Here is a 17,032-nt window from a genome sequence, read left to right on the forward strand (position 1 = left end):
TTGTGTTCCTTGGCAGCACACGGCAGGTACTCTGACCTCTTCCCTACAGGCGTCTCGTCATTGTCGGTGATCAGGCCTACCACTGTTGTGTCATCAGCAAACTTATGATGGTGTTGGAGTCGTGCCTGGACCATGCAGTCATAAGTGAGCAGGGAGTACAGGAAGGGACTGAGCACACACCCCTGAGGGGCCCCCGTGTTGAGATTCAGCGTGGCGGAGTGTTGTTACCTACCCTTACCACCTGGGGGGCGGCCCGTCAGGATTGGTCCAGGATCCAGTTGACAGAGGGATAGTGTTTTAGTCCAGGGTCCTTAGCTTATTGATGAGCTTTGAGGGCACTATGGTGTTGAATGCTGAGCTGTAGTCAATGAAACAGCATTCTCACATAGGTGTTCCTTTTTGTCCAGGTGGGAAAGGGCGGTGTGGACAGCAATAGAGACTGCATCATCTGTGGATCTTTTGGTGCGGTATGCAAATTGGAGTGGGTCTAGGGTTTCTGGGATAATGGTGTTGATGTGAGCCATGACCAGCCTTTCAAAGCACTTCATGGCTACAGACGTGAATGCTACGGATCGGTATTCATTTAGGCAGGTACCTTCGTGTTCTTGGGACACAGGGACTATGGTAGTCTGCTGAAAATGTAGGTATTATATACTGGGTCCGGGAGAGGTTGAAAATGTCAGTGAAGACACTGCCAGCTGGTCAGAACATGCTCTGATACGCATTTTCTTAATCCGTCTGGCCCTGCGGCCTTGTGAATGTTACGGGTTTAAAGGTCTTACACATCGGCTACGGAGAGTGTGATCACAGACGTCGTCCGGAACAGCTGGTGCTCTCTCGCATGGTTTCAGTGTTGCTTTCCTCTAAGAAAGTTTAGAAGGCATTTTAGCTCATCTGGTTAGGATCGTGGTCACTGGGCAGCTCGCGGCTGTGCTTCCCTTTGTATCCTGTAATGGTTTGCAAGCCCTGCCACATCCGACGAGTGTCAGAGCCGGTGTAGTACGATTTGATCTTAGTCCTGTATTGACGGTTTGCCTGTTTGATAGTTCGTCAGAGGGCATAGTGGAATTTTTGATAATCTCCTGGGTTAGAGTCTCGCTCCTTGAAAGCAGAAGCTCTAGCCTTTAGCTCAGTGTGGAGTTGTCTGTAATCCATGGCTTCTGGTTGGGGGTGTGTACGTACGTTCACTGTGGGGATGACGTCATCTATGCACATATTGATGAAGCCAATGACTGATTGTGGTGTACTCCTCAATGCCATTGGATGAATCCCGGAACCTTGTGCTAGCAACAAGTCCTGTAGTTTAGCATCTGCTTCATCTGACCACTTTTTTGTTGATCGAGTCGCTTTCATTTTTTGCTTGTAAAGCAGGAATCAGGAGGATAGAATTATGGTCAGATTTGCCAATGGAGGGTGAGGGAGAGCTTTTGTACGCATCTCTGTGTGGAGTAAAGGTGGTCCAGAGTTTTTTTTCCCTCTGGTTGCACATTTACATGCTGATAGAAATTTGGAATACCGAGTTTCCAAAACTCGGTCTTCCAGAAGTTTAGAGCGACACTGTGAAGTGGGAAGTAGTGACCTGCGACATTACCTGAAACAAGACACATATTTCCCTCAGATTACACAGACCCACAAAGAATTCGAAAAAACAAATCCAATTTTGATCAACTCCCATGTCTATTGGGTGAAATACCACTGTGTGCCATCACAGCAGCAATATTTGTGACCTGTTGCCACAAGAAAGGGCACCCCGTGAAGAACAAACACCATCTCTCCACAGCAGAATGAGAGGGAGAGAGAGAGAATCTGCAGCCCATCTTGTGTGTGTGTGTGCCATTATTTGTGAGAGCAGCCTTACGGTGACGTACCGGTCCAATGAATACCCGAAGGCAGACATCAAACACTTGACATTTAAAACCCTCAGCCTTTAAATCTTCCCAGGTGAGATCTGGGTTTTTTCTTCTACGGTTTTAATTGAAAGGCTTTTTTTTCCCCCCCTCTGCAGATGATCTTTAAATCACATTAAAACTAGACTTTGTGATTCAAGATTGTAATGATTCAACATCATACATGTTTGTCTGTTGGATAACATATGTTTTTCCCTCCGAGCCGTGGAACAACTGAACCAAATGGTACTCTATTCCCTTTATAGTGCAAGATTTAAAAAAAAAAATGTTTTGTACTTTTGCACCTTTTTCTCCCCAATTAGTAGTTAAGTCTTGTCCCATAACTGCAATTCCCCTACGGACCCGGGGGAGATGAAGGTCGAGAGCCATGCGTCCTCCGAAAAAATGACCCTGCCAAGCCGCACTACTTCTCAATGTGCCGGAGGAAACACTGGACAACTGGCGACCGAAGTCAGCGTGCACGCGCCCGGCCCACCACAAGGAGTCGCTAGAGCGCGATGGGACAAGGACATCCCGGCCGGCCAAACCCTCCCCTAACCTGGGCCAATTGTGCGCCGCCTCATGAGTCTCCCGGTCACTGCCATCTGTGACACAGCCTGGGATCGAACCCGTATCTTTAGTGACGCCTCAAGCACTACGATGCAGTGCCTTAGACCGCTGCACCACTCAGGAGTCCCCTATAGTGCACTACTTTTGACCAGGGCCCATAGGGCTAGTGTACTATATAGGGAGTAGGGTGCCATTTGGGAAGCAACCTCTGGTTTTGAACATGTTCTCCAGTCTAAGCTGCTTCCTCTACTACCTCCTCATTGTCTTCAATGACACCTGGACCAAGGCTGTGTGATTCAACACCTGGATCAAGGCTGTATGATTCAACACCTGGGTCAAGGCTGTATGATTTGTCATCTGGATCTAGGCTGTATGATTCAACACCTGGGTCAAGGCTGTATGATTTGTCATCTGAATCAAGGCTGTATGATTTAACAGCTAGATCAAGGCCGTTTGATTCGACAAGGCTGTATGATTTTAGAGTTAGAGTTAGAGCTTTGGGGCCGTTAACCGAAAGGTTGCTAGATTGAATCCCCGAGCTGACAAGGTAAAAATCTGTCATTCTGCCCCTGAACAAGGCAGTTAACCCACTGTTCCCCGGTAGGCCGTCATTGAAAATAAGAAGTTGTTGTTAACTGACGTGCCTCGTTAAATAAAAAAATATCATGATAAGCTGTAGACCACACTATCTACCTAGAGAGTTTTCATCTGTATTTTTCGTAGCTGTCTACATACCACCACAGACTGAGGCTGGCAATAAGACTGCACTGAATGAACTGTATTCCGCCATAAGCAAATGCTTATCCAGAGGCGACGCTCCTAGTGGTCGGGGACTTAATGCAGGGAAACTTAAATAGTTACCAATTGGTAAAATTGTTTTTTATGTGCTCTAGGGCAATGGTGTCTAGATGGAATTTGTACTTGTGGTCCTGGCAACTGGACCTTTTTTGGAATGCCATTATTTTATTCTTACTGAGATTTACTGTCAGGGTCCAGGTCTGAGAGAATCTGTGCAGAAGATCTAGGTGCTGCTGTAGGCCCTCCTTGATTGGGGACAGAAGCACCAGATCATCAGCAAACAGTAGACATTTGACTTCGGATTCTAGTAGGGTGAGGCCGGGTGCTGCAGACTGTTGCTATATATGTTGAAGAGCGTGGGGCTTAAGCTGCATCCCTGTCTCACCCCACGGCCCTGTGGAAAGAAATGTGTGTGTTTTTAGCCAATTTTAAACCGCACACTTGTTGTTTGTGTGCATGGATTTTATAATGTCATATGTTTTTTACCCCCCCAACACCACTTTCCATCAATTTGTATAGCAAACCCTGATGCCAAATTGAGTCGAAAGCTTTTTTGAAAATAAACAAAGCATGAGAAGACTTTGCCTTTGTTTTGGTTTGTTTGCTTGTCAATTAAGATGCGCAGGGTGAATACGTGGTCTGTTGTATGGCAAATTGGTAAAAAGCCAATTAACAATTTGATGCTGACCCTTCGTTAGAGTCCTAATTGTATTTTCATATGGTTTACTAGCATCATGATGCAGTTTACTCTGGCCTAGTGAAAGGAAAAAAGAGGAGTACTACATCAGAAATGGGTGCCATTTTGCCCACACAGTGTTTTTATCCTCCTGCAACACTTCAAAGCCATGCGTTCCCCTCCCTCCAGTGAGAAAGCTTTCCGAGCTGTCCTCCCCTCCCCCCTCTCTCCCTCCCAGTCTCTGCTCTAAAGCTCATCAACGAAGGGTCATGGTTTGAGGGGGGTTCAGCCTCTACTCCGTCCACAGCTTGGAGCTGCTGTGTGCTGGGCTGATGGCTCAGGGCTGGGATGCTGGGATGCTGTGCTGGCAGACCAGGTGCCATGGGAGTGTGGTGGGGCTCATCGCTCAGGGGCTCAGAGCTCAGCTGGAGAGGAGTCACTCAAGGAGAGCTAGGGGAGAGGGAGTTTAAGGAGAGGAGGATTGGATGAAAAGGGAGTTGAGGGGAGGGGGATTAGAGGGAAGGGAGTTTGAGGGGAGGAGATTCGAGGAAAGGGAGTTTGAGGGAGGAGGATTGGAGGAAAGGGAGTTTGAGGAGAGGAGGATTAGAGGAAAGGGAGTTTGAAGGGAGGAGATTTAGAGGAACGTGAGTTTGAGGGGAGGAGGATTAGAGGAAAGGGAGTTGAAGGGAGGGGGATTAGAGGAAAGGGAGCTTGAGGGAGGAGGGACTAGAGGAAAGGGATTTTGATCCACTACTATTGATACCACAGGTCAAGACTATTGATACAGGTCAAGACTATTGATACAACAAGTCAAGACTATTGATACAACAAGTCAAGACTATTGATACAACAAGTCAAGACTATTGATACAACAAGTCAAGACTATTGATACGAGTCAAGACTATTGATACCACAAGTCAAGAGCATTGATACCACAGGTCAGAACTATTGAGCTGATGGCACTGAAATCAAATCACATTGAATGTAAAAAAATAAATCTGAAGCATTTCAGAGGAAACTAAATGATGTATTTCAGTGGCTGTTTGATCCTTCTGTATTTCTAGGAATTTAGAGTTTGAATCGTTAAGATCCTTCATTAGTACCGTGTGGCTCAGTTGGTAGAGCATGGTGTTTGCAACGCCAGGGTTGTGGGTTTGATTCCCACGGGGGGACCAATACGGAGAAAGTAAAATGTAATTAGGAAAACCAAAACATCAGTTAATAAAAAAAGTGTTGAGTTGATGACATTTTCAACGATACATCAACAACGTCAACAACAAAAACAGACACATTTGAATGTAAATAACATCGTAAATAAATCTGACCTTGGTCCTCAATGTTTAGGTTTTTGATCATCCACTGCACAATGTCAGAACCTGCAAGACAAAACATACAACACTCAACATTCAACAAGACAAAACACACAACATTCAACATTCTGCTTTTGCTGGTATCAAAAACATGTGATCGCAAAAAAAACCTCTACATATTTCAATAACTTTACATAAATGTCTCTTCTCATGTACAGTATATTGTTACGTGCATATCAAAAGGAGAGGTGAGTCTGAAACATCACCACTGCTCTCCTTTCCTTACTGCAGCAAATCTCCTAGCAGTTCATATTCACCACTCCCCAATACAATCCATTTCTAAAGGACCACACAGGATAAAGGGAAAAGAGAGACTGGGAGTCAATCTGCAGAGACTACATTACAGAATAAATTAAAAAGAGAGATTAAGAGTCAATCTACAGAGACTACATTACAGAATAAATTAAAAAGAGAGACTGGGAGTCCATCTGCAGAGACTACATTACAGAATAAATTAAAAAGAGAGATTAAGAGTCAATCTACAGAGACTACATTACAGAATAAATTCAAAAGAGAGATTAAGAGTCAATCTACAGAGACAATCTACAAAACAAACAGAGTCCATCTGCAGAGGACTACATTAGAATGTAGATCAGAAACACAGAACAAAGCCAACTGCTGGGTTTGGATAAACAAGTCAAGTGCCTGTATTTCCCTGAATGCCGTTAATCACGGTTAGCTAATCAAATAAAATCACATACAATCAGTGTAAATTCTATAGAGCATTTTTTTTACAACGTAATTTCACAGTGGAAAAAAAAAAGCAAGGCCTTGCCGAAATAGACTCTCTATGGACCCCATATGATTCTAATGGACCTTCTATTCTAACAGACTCTCTATGGACCCAATAAGATTCTAATAGACTCTCTATAGACCCATACAATTCTAATAGACCCTCTATTCCAAAAGACTCTCTATGGACCCATATGATTCTAACAGACTCTCTATGGACCCATACGATTCTAATAGACCCTCTATGGACCATACGTATTCTAATAGACCCTCTATGGACCCATATGATTCTAATAGACCCTCTATGGATCCCATATGATTCTAATAGACTCTCTATGGAACCATATGATTCTAATAGACCTTCTATTCCAAAAGACTCTCTATAGACCCACATGATTCTAATAGACTCTCTATAGACCCATATGATTCTAATAGACTCTCTATGGACCCATACGATTCTAATAGGCCCTCTATGGACCCATACGATTCTAATAGACTCTCTATGGACCCATATGATTCTAATAGACTCTCTATGGACCCATATGATTCTAATAGACTCTCTATGGACCCATATGATTCTAATAGACCTCTATGGACCCATACGATTCTAATAGGCCCTCTATGGACCCATACGATTATTTTTTTACCCTTTTGTCTCGCCAACTTCATGATATCCAATTGGTAGTTACAGTCTTGTCCCATCGACTGCAACTCCACTACGGCCTCGGGAGAGGTGAAGGTCGAGAGCCGTGCGTCCTCCGAAACACGACCCTGCCTAGCCGCGCCACTGGTCCTGAAACGCCGCTCGCTTAACCCAGAAGCAGAGGAAACACAGTGGAGCTGGAGACCGAAGTCAGCTTACAGGGGCCCCGGTCCACGACTAGAGTGCGATGGGGTCTCCCAGTCAAAGTTTCCTGGTTACGGCCGGCTGTAAAAAACACAGCCTGGGATCGAACCTGTGGCTTTAGTGACGCCTCAGACAGCTGCGTCACTCGGGAGGCCTGGACACATATGAATCTAATAGACTCTCTATGGACCCATATGATTCTAACAAGACTCTCTATGGACCCATATGATTCTAATAGACTCTCTATAGACAGATATGATTGTAATAGACTCTCTATGGACCCATATGATTGTAATAGACTCTCTATAGACAGATATGATTGTAATAGACTCTCTACGGACCCATACGATTCTAATAGACCCAAATGATTTGAATATAAAAGGCTCCATTCAGCACCATGGACAGCACTACTAACAGCTCCTCCTATCAGAGTAAAGGATCCATTCATGGGGAGGATAGGGCTCTGGTCAACAGTAGTGTTCTATATAGGGAATATGCTATGGTCAACAGTAGTGCTCATATAGGGAATAGGCTCTGGTCAACAGTAGTGTTCTATATAGGGAATAGGGCTCTGGTCAACAGTAGTGCTCTATATAGGGAATAGGGCTCTGGTCAACAGTAGTGTTCTATATAGGGAATAGGGCTCTGGTCAACAGTAGTGCTCTATATAGGGATAGGGCTCTGGTCAACAGTAGTGTTCTATAGGGAATAGGGCTCCTGTGTCAACAGTAGTGTTCTATATAGAGAATAGGGCTCTGGTCAACAGTAGTGTTCTATATAGGGAATAGGGCTCTGGTCAACAGTAGTGCTCTATATAGAGAATAGGGCTCTGGTCAACAGTAGTGTTCTAGATAGGGAATAGGGCTCCTGGTCAACAGTAGTTGACCAGTCACATTAACCATCTCCAATCCAAGTTAAATCTAGAATCGGCTTCCTATTTCTCAACAAAACATCCTTCACTCATGCTGCCAACATACCCTCGTAAAACTGACTATCCTACCAGATCCTTGACTTCAGCGATTTCATTTACAAAATAGTCTCCAACACTCTACTCTGCAAACTGGATGCAGTCTATCCACAGTGCCATCTGTTTTGTCACCAAAGCCCCATATACTACAACCACTGCGACCTGTATGCTCTCGTTGGCATGGTCCTCGCTTCATATTCGTCGCCAAACCCACTGGCTACAAGGTCATCTACAAGTCTCTGCTAGGTAAAGCCCCCCCTTATCTCAGCTCACTGGTCACCATAGCATCACCCACTCATTAGCACGCGCTCCAGCAGGTAATCTCACTGGGTCCCCCTAAAGCCAACTCCTCCTTCGGCCTCCTCTCCTTCCAGTTCTCTGCTGCCATGACTGGAACGAACTGCAAAAATCTCTGAAGCTGGAGACTCATATCTCCCTCACTAGCTTAAGCACCAGCTGTCAGAGCAGCTCACAGATCACTGCACCTGTTCATAGCCCATCTGTAAATAGCCCATCCAATTACCTCATCCCCATACTGTATTTATTTATTTATTTATTTTGCTCCTTTGCACCCCAGTATCTCTAATTGCACCATTCATCTTCTGTACATCTACCATTCCAGTGTTTAATTGCCATACTGTAATAATTTCGCCACGATGACTTATTTATGACTCACCCCCCTTATCCTACCTCATTTGCACACACCTATACTGTATATAGACTTTCTCTATTGTATTATTGACTGTATGTTTGTTTTACTCCATGTGTAACTCTGTGTTGTTGTATGTGTCACACTGATTTACTTCATCTTGGCCAGGTCACAGTTGAAATGAGAACTTGTTCTCAACTAGCCCACCTGGTTAAATAAAGGTGAAATAAACAAATAAATACAAAATAAACAAATAAATATTCTACCCCTGGATGACTCAATAGGTAAGTAGATGTTGTCAATAATCTGTATGTATATTAGTATTCTACCTCTGGGGTAGAACACTAAAACACTACATAACAGATACTGAAGACCTACTGAGTCCTCCAGGGGTAGAACACTACATAACAGGTACTGAAGACCTACTGGGTCCTCCAGGGGTAGAACACTACATAACAGGTACTGAAGACCTACTGAGTCCTCCAGGGGTAGAACACTACATAACAGGTACTGAAGACCTACTGAGTCCTCCAGGGGTAGAACACTACATAACAGGTACTGAAGACCTACTGAGTCCTCCAGGGGTAAAACACTACATAACAGATACTGAAGACCTACTGAGTCCTCCAGGGGTAGAACACTACATAACAGGTACTGAAGACCTACTGAGTCCTCCAGGGGTAAAACACTACATAACAGGTACTGAAGACCTACTGAGTCCTCCGGGGTAAAACACTAAAACACTACATAACAGATACTGAAGACCTATTGAGTCCTCCAGGGGTAAAACACTACATAACAGATACTGAAGACCTACTGAGTCCTCCAGGGGTAGAACACTACATAACAGGTACTGAAGACCTACTGAGTCCTCCAGGGGTAGAACACTACATAACAGATACTGAAGACCTACTGAGTCCTCCAGGGGTAGAACACTACATAACAGATACTAAAGACCTACTGAGTCCTCCAGGGGTAGAACACTACATAACAGATACTGAAGACCTACTGAGTCCTCCAGGGGTAAATCACTACATAACAGATACTGAAGACCTACTGAGTCCTCCAGGGGTAGAACACTACATAACAGGTACTGAAGACCTACTGGGTCCTCCAGGAGTAGAACACTAAAACACTGCATAACAGGTACTGAAGACCTACTGGGTCCTCCAGGGGTAGAACACTACATAACAGATACTGAAGACCTACTGAGTCCTCCAGGGGTAGAACACTACATAACAGATACTGAAGACCTACTGAGTCCTCCAGGGGTAGAACACTACATAACAGATACTGAAGACCTAGTGAGTCCTCCAGGAGTAGAACACTACATAACAGATACTGAATGAGAAAGTTTCCCCCTCTAGAGATTTACAGCAGGGTGTGAAGGGTGACCATCCAGCAACTCCCCCTCTCTTCTCTGTGGGAGAGAGAGCGCCTGGTTACTGTCACCCCCTCTCTCCCTCCATCAGTCTGATCTTCCCATTCTGTCCAGACAGTCATGACACCTGTAGAAGTCGATCTCTCTCTTGCTGCCTCCATCTATCTTTCCTCTCTCTATATACAGTCGTGGCCAAAAGTTTTGAGAATGACACAAATTGTCACGCCCTGGCCATAGAGAGGGTTTTGGTTCTCTATTTTTGGTTAGGCCAGGGTGTGACTAGGGTGGGCGTTCTATGTTCCTTTTTCTATGTTGGTGTATTACTTTGTTTCGGCCGTGTATGGCTCTCAATCAGAAACAGCTGTAGATCGTCGTTGCTGATTGAGAGTCATACATAGGCAGCCTGTTTTTCCTTTGGGGTTTGTGGGTGAATATTTTTCCTGTTTAGTTTTGTTAAACCGGACAGAACTGTTGCTGGTCGTTTTTTGGTTAATTTTTGTATATTGTTCATATGTTCATTCGGTCCATTAAAATCAGTCACAATGAACACATCCTCCGCTGCACCTTGGTCTCATTTTGACGACGGCCGTCCGTTACAACAAATATACATTTTCACAAAGTCTGCTTGCCTCAGTTTGCATGATGACAATTTGTATATACTCCAGAATGTTATGAAGAGTGATCAGATGAATTGCAAATAATTCCCTCTTTGCCATGCAAATGAACTGAATCCCCCAAAAAAACATTTCCCACTGCATTTCAGCCCTGCAACGAAAAGGACCAGCTGACATCATGTCAGTGATTCTCTCGTTAACACAGGTGTGAGTGTTGACGAGGACAAGGCTGGAGATCACTCTGTCATGCTGATTGAGTTCAAATAACAGACTGGAAGCTTCAAAGGAGGGTGGTGCTTGGAATCATTGTTCTTCCTCTGTCAACCATGGTTACCTGCAAAGAAACACGTGCCGTCATCATTGCTTTGCATAAAAAGGGCTTCACAGGCAAGGATATTGCTGCCAGTAAGATTGCACCTAAATCAACCATTTATCGGATCATCAAGAACTTCAAAGAGAGCGTCTCAATTGTTGTGGAAGAAGGCTTCAGGTGCCCAAGAAAGTCCAGCAAGCGCAAGGACCATCTCCTAAAGTTGATTCAGCTGCGGGATCGGGGCACCACCAGTACAGAGCTTGCTCAGGAATGGCAGCAGGCAGGTGTGAGTGCATCTGCATGCACAGTGAGGCGAAGACTTTTTGAGGATGGCCTGGTGTCAAGAAGGGCAGCAAAGAAGCCACTTCTCTCCAGGAAAAACATCAGGGACAGACTGATATTCTGCAAAAAGGTACAGGGATTGACTGCTGAGGACTGGGGTAAAGTCATTTTCTCTGATGAATCCCCTTTCCGATTGTTGGGGCATCCAGAAAAAAGCTTGTCCGGAGAAGACAAGGTGAGCGCTACCATCAGTCCTGTTCATGCCAACAGTAAAGCATCCTGAGACCATTCATGTGTTGGGTTGCTTCTCAGCCAAGGGAGTGGGCTCACTCACAATTTTGCCTAAGAACCCAGCCATGAATAAAGAATGGTACCAAACATCCTCCGAGAGCAACTTCTCCCAACCATCAAGGAATAGGTTTGGGACGAACAATGCCTTTTCCAGCATGGATGGGAGCACCTTGCCATGAGGCAAATGTGACAAATAAGTGGCTCGGGGAACAAAACATCAATATTTGGGTCCATGGCCAGGAAACTCCCCAGACCTTAATTCATTGAGAACTTGTGGTCAATCCTCAAGAGGCGGGTGGACAAACAAAAACCCACAAATTCTGACAAACTCCAAGCATTGATTATGCAAGAATGGGCTGAATGGGCTGCCATCAGTCAGGATGTGGCCCAGAAGTTAATTGACAACATGCCAGGGCGGATTGTCGAGGTCTTGAAAAAGAATGGTCAACACTGCAAATATTGACTCTTTGCATCAACCTCATGTAATTGTCAATAAAAGCCTTTGACACTTATGAAATGCTTGTAATTATACTTCAGTATTCCATAGTAACATCTGACAAAAATATCTAAAGACACTGAAGCAGCAAACTTTGTGGGAATTAATATTTTTGTCATTCTCAAAACTTTTGGCCATTTCTTTTGATTTTCCCATGATGTCAAAGTAGGCCCTGAAATACATCCACAAGTACACCTCCAATTGACTCAAATGATGTCAATTAGCCTATCAGAGGCTTCTAAAGCCATGACATCATTTTCTGGAATTTTCCAGGCTGTTTAAAGTCACAGTCAACTTAGTGTATGTAAACTTCTGACCCACTAGAATTGTGATACAGTGAATTATAAGTGAAATAATCTGTCTGTAAACAATTGTTGGAAAAATGACTTGTGTCATGCACAAAGTAGATGTCCTAACCGACTTGCCAAAACTATAGTTTGTTAACAAGAAATTTGTGGAGTGGTTGAAAAACGAGTTTTAATGACTCCAACCTAAGTGTATGTATACTTCTGACTTCAACTGTGTGTGTATATATATACAGACATCTTTATTTCGCTCTCACTCTCTCTCTCTCAAACACACACACATCTTTTTACTGTAACTATAAATGTTTTGTCTTACCTGAAAAAACACTTGGGATCTTAGATAAAAAATCTTGACCGTGCGGACAGGAATTCCATTTTTCTCATCTTGCATATGAGCGATGACATCTTCCATCTGGCAAAGAAAGGAGAGAATATGGTTGGATGAACATCAGCAGCATCAATACTCAGGGGAGAGAATATGGTTGGATGAACATCAGCAGCATCAATACTCAGGGGAGAGAATATGGTTGGATGAACATCAGCAGCATCAATACTCAGGGGAGAGAATATGGTTGAATGGACATCAGCAGCATCAATACTCAGGGGAGAGAGATATGGTTGAATGGAACATCAGCAGCATCAATACTCAGGGGGAGAATAGGGTTGAATGAACATCAGGCAGCATCAATACTCAGGGGAGAGAATATGGTTGAATGAACATCAGCAGCATCAATACTCAGGGGAGAGAATATGGTGAATGGACATCAGCAGCATCAATACTCAGGGAGAGAATATGGTGGATGACACATCAGCAGCATCAATACTCAGGGAGAGAATATGGTTGGATGAACATCAGCAGCATCAATACTTCAGGGGATAAGAATATGGTTGAATGAACATCAGCAGCATCAATACTCAGGGAGAGAATATGTTGAATGAACATCAGCAGCATCAATACTCAGGGGAGAGAATATGGTTGAATGGAACATTCAGCAGCATCAATACTCGGGGAGAGAATATGGTTGAATGGACATCGAGCAGCATCATACTCAGGGGAGAGAATATGGTTGAATGGACATCAGCACATCAATACTCAGGGGAGAGATATGGTTGAATGAACATCAGCAGCATCAATACTCAGGGGAGAGAATATGGGTGAATGGAACAGCAAGCAGCATCAATACTCGAGGGAGAGGAATATGGTTGAATGAAACATCAGCAGCATCAATACTCAGGGGAGAGAAATGTTGAATGAGAACATCAGCAGCATCATACTCAGGGGAGAGAATATGGTTGAATGGAACATCACAGCATCAATACTCAGGGGAGAGAATATGGTTGAATGAACAGCAGCAGCATCATACTCAGGGGAGAGAATATGGTTGAATGAACATCAGCAGCATCAATACTCCAGGAGAGAGAATATGGTTGAATGGACATCAGCAGCATCAATACTCAGGGGAGAGAATATGGTTGAATGGACATCAGCAGCATCAATACTCAGGGGAGAGAATATGGTTGAATGAACATCAGCAGCATCAATACTCAGGGGAGAGAATATGGTTGAATGAACATCAGCAGCATCAATACTCAGGGGAGAGAATATGGTTGAATGAACATCAGCAGCATCAATACTCAGGGGAGAGAATATGGTTGAATGGACATCAGCAGCATCAATACTCAGGGAGAGAATATGGTTGAATGGACATCAGCAGCATCAATACTCAGGGGAGAGTGGGGGAAAGTTATAAACATCATGTCTCTATTAGCTTCAATATGAGGTCCTGAAATCTAGTATTAAAGTGTAGTATTAAAGTGTATAGTAGTAAAGTGTAGTATTAAAGTGTAGTATTAAAGTGTAGTATTAAAGTGTAGTATTAAAGTGTAGTATTAATGTGTAGTAGTAAAGTGTAGTATTAACGTGTATCCTTGTAGCTGTGTAGGCTAATATAGTTAAAATGTTTGCCTTGGGGTAAGTTGAGCCAATGTCAAGTTGAGTAAATTTTATGTTTCCTTCCCCATACCCAGGGACCACCCCCTACCCGGGGACCACCCCCTACCCAGGGACCACCCCATACCCAGGGACCACCCCATACCCAGGGACCACCCCCTACCCAGGGACCACCCCCTACCCGGGACCACCCCCTACCCGGGGACCACCCCCTACCCGGGGACCACCCCGTACCCGGGGACCACCCCCTACCCGGGGACCACCCCCTACCCGGGGACCACCCCCTACCCAGGGACCACCCCGTACCCACGGACCACCCCGTACCCAGGGACCACCCCCTACCCAGGGACCACCCCCTACCCAGGGACCACCCCACACCCGGAGACCACCCCACACCCAGGGACCACCCCACCCGGAGACCACCCCAAACCCAGGGACCACCCCCTACCCAGGGACCACCCTGTACCCACGGACCACCCCGTACCCAGGGACCACCCCCTACCCAGGGACCACCCCCTACCCACCACCCCGTACCCAGGAACCACCCCGTACCCAGGGACCACCCCTACCCAGCCACCCCCCCCTACCCAGGACCACCCCCTACCCAGGGACCACCCCACACCCGGAGACCACCCCACACCCAGGGACCACCCCACACCCGGAGACCACCCCAAACCCAGGGACCACCCCCTACCCAGGGACCACCCTGTACCCACGGACCACCCCGTACCCAGGGACCACCCCATACCCAGGGACCACCCCATACCCAGGGACCACCCCCTACCCAGGGACCACCCCGTACCCAGGGACCACCCCGTACCCAGGGACCACCCCCTACCCAGGGACCACCCTGTACCCACGGACCCCCCGTACCCAGGGACCACCCCATACCCAGGGACCACCCCATACCCAGGGACCACCCCCTACCCAGGGACCACCCCCTACCCAGGGACCACCCTGTACCCACGGACCACCCCGTACCCAGGGACCACCCCGTACCCGGGAACCACCCCGTACCCAGGGACCACCCCCTACCCAGGGACCACCCCCTACCCAGGACCACCCCCTACCCAGGACCACCCCACACCCGGAGACCACCCCCACCCAGGGACCACCCCACACCCGGAGACCACCCCACACCCAGGGACCACCCAGTACCCAGGGACCACCCAGTACCCGGGACCACCCAGTACCCGGGACCACCCCGTACCCGGGACCACCCCCTACCCAGGGACCACCCCGTACCCAGGGACCACCCCATACCCAGGGACCACCCCATACCCAGGGACCACCCCATACCCAGGGACCACCCAGTACCCGGGGACCACCCAGGGACCACCCAGTACACGGGACCACCCCGTACCCGGGACCACCCCATACCCGGGGACCACCCCGTACCCAGGGACCACCCCCTACCCACGGACCACCCCATACCCAGGGACCACCCCCTACCCAGGGACCACCCCGTACCCAGGGACCACCCCGTACCCAGGACCACCCCGTACCCAGGGCCACCCCATACCCAGGGACCACCCCCTAACCAGGGACCACCCCCCTACACGGGGACCACCCCGTACCCAGGGACCACCCCCTACCCAGGACCACCCCGTACCCAGGGACCACCCCGTACCCAGGGACCACCCCATACCCAGGGACCACCCCCTAACCAGGGACCACCCCCTACACGGGGACCACCCCGTACCCAGGGACCACCCTGTACCCAGGGACCACCCCCTACCCAGGGACCACCCCCTACCCAGGGACCACCCTGTACAAAGGGACCACCCCTACCCAGGGACCACCCCTACCCAGGGACCACCCCCTACCCAGGACCACCCCCTACCCAGGGACCACCCCATACCCAGGGACCACCCCATACCCGGGGACCACCCCCTACCTGGGGACCACCCCATACCCGGGACCACCCCCTACCCGGGGACCACCCCCTACCCAGGAACCACCCCGTACCCAGGGACCACCCCCTACCCAGGGACCACCCCCTACCCAGGAACCACCCCATACTCAGGAACCACCCCATACCCAGGGACCACCCCCTACCCGGGGACCACCCCCTACCCGGGGACCACCCCCTACCCAGGGACCACCCCGTACCCCGAGACCACCCCCTACCCAGGGACCACCCCCTACCCGGAGACCACCCCCCCCCGGGACCACCCCCTACCCGGAGACCACCCCCTACCCAGGGACCACCCCATCCCCAGGGACCACCCCCTACCCAGGGACCACCCCGTACCCAGGGACCACCCCGTACCCGGAGACCACCCCATACCCAGGGACCACCCCCTACCCGGGGACCACCCCTACCCGGGACCACCCCCTACCCAGGGACCACCCCCTACCCAGGGACCACCCTGTACCCACGGACCACCCCGTACCCAGGAACCACCCCATACCCAGGGACCAACCCCTACCCAGGGACCACCCCATACCCAGGGACCACCCCATACCCAGGGACCACCCCACACCCGGAGACCACCCCACACCCAGGGACCACCCCACACCCGGAGACCACCCCACACCCAGGGACCACCCCCTACCCAGGGACCACCCCGTACCCTGGGACCACCCCGTACCCTGGGACCACCCCATACCCACGGACCACCCCATACCCAGGGACCACCCCTTACCCAGGGACCACCCTGTACCCACAGACCACCCCGTACCCAGGGACCACCCCATACCCAGGGACCACCCCCTACCCAGGGACCACCCCGTACCCACAGACCACCCCGTACCCAGGGACCACCCCATACCCAGGGACCACCCCGTACCCAGGGACCACCCCGTACCCAGGGACCACCCCATACCCAGGGACCACCCCATACCCAGGGACCACCCCACACCCGGAGACCACCCCACACCCAGGGACCACCCCACCCCGGA

General features: G+C 48.3%; 1 pseudogene; it reads right to left on the reverse strand.

Moving 5' to 3' along the window:
- Positions 1-12,589, reverse strand: part of LOC115183300 (regulator of G-protein signaling 7-like) — a 74,384-nt pseudogene extending 61,795 nt beyond the window's left edge.
- Between the last annotated feature and the right edge of the window lie 4,443 nt (positions 12,590-17,032).

The sequence above is a fragment of the Salmo trutta genome, unplaced genomic scaffold (assembly GCF_901001165.1).
Source record: "Salmo trutta unplaced genomic scaffold, fSalTru1.1, whole genome shotgun sequence".
Classification (NCBI taxonomy): domain Eukaryota; kingdom Metazoa; phylum Chordata; class Actinopteri; order Salmoniformes; family Salmonidae; genus Salmo; species Salmo trutta.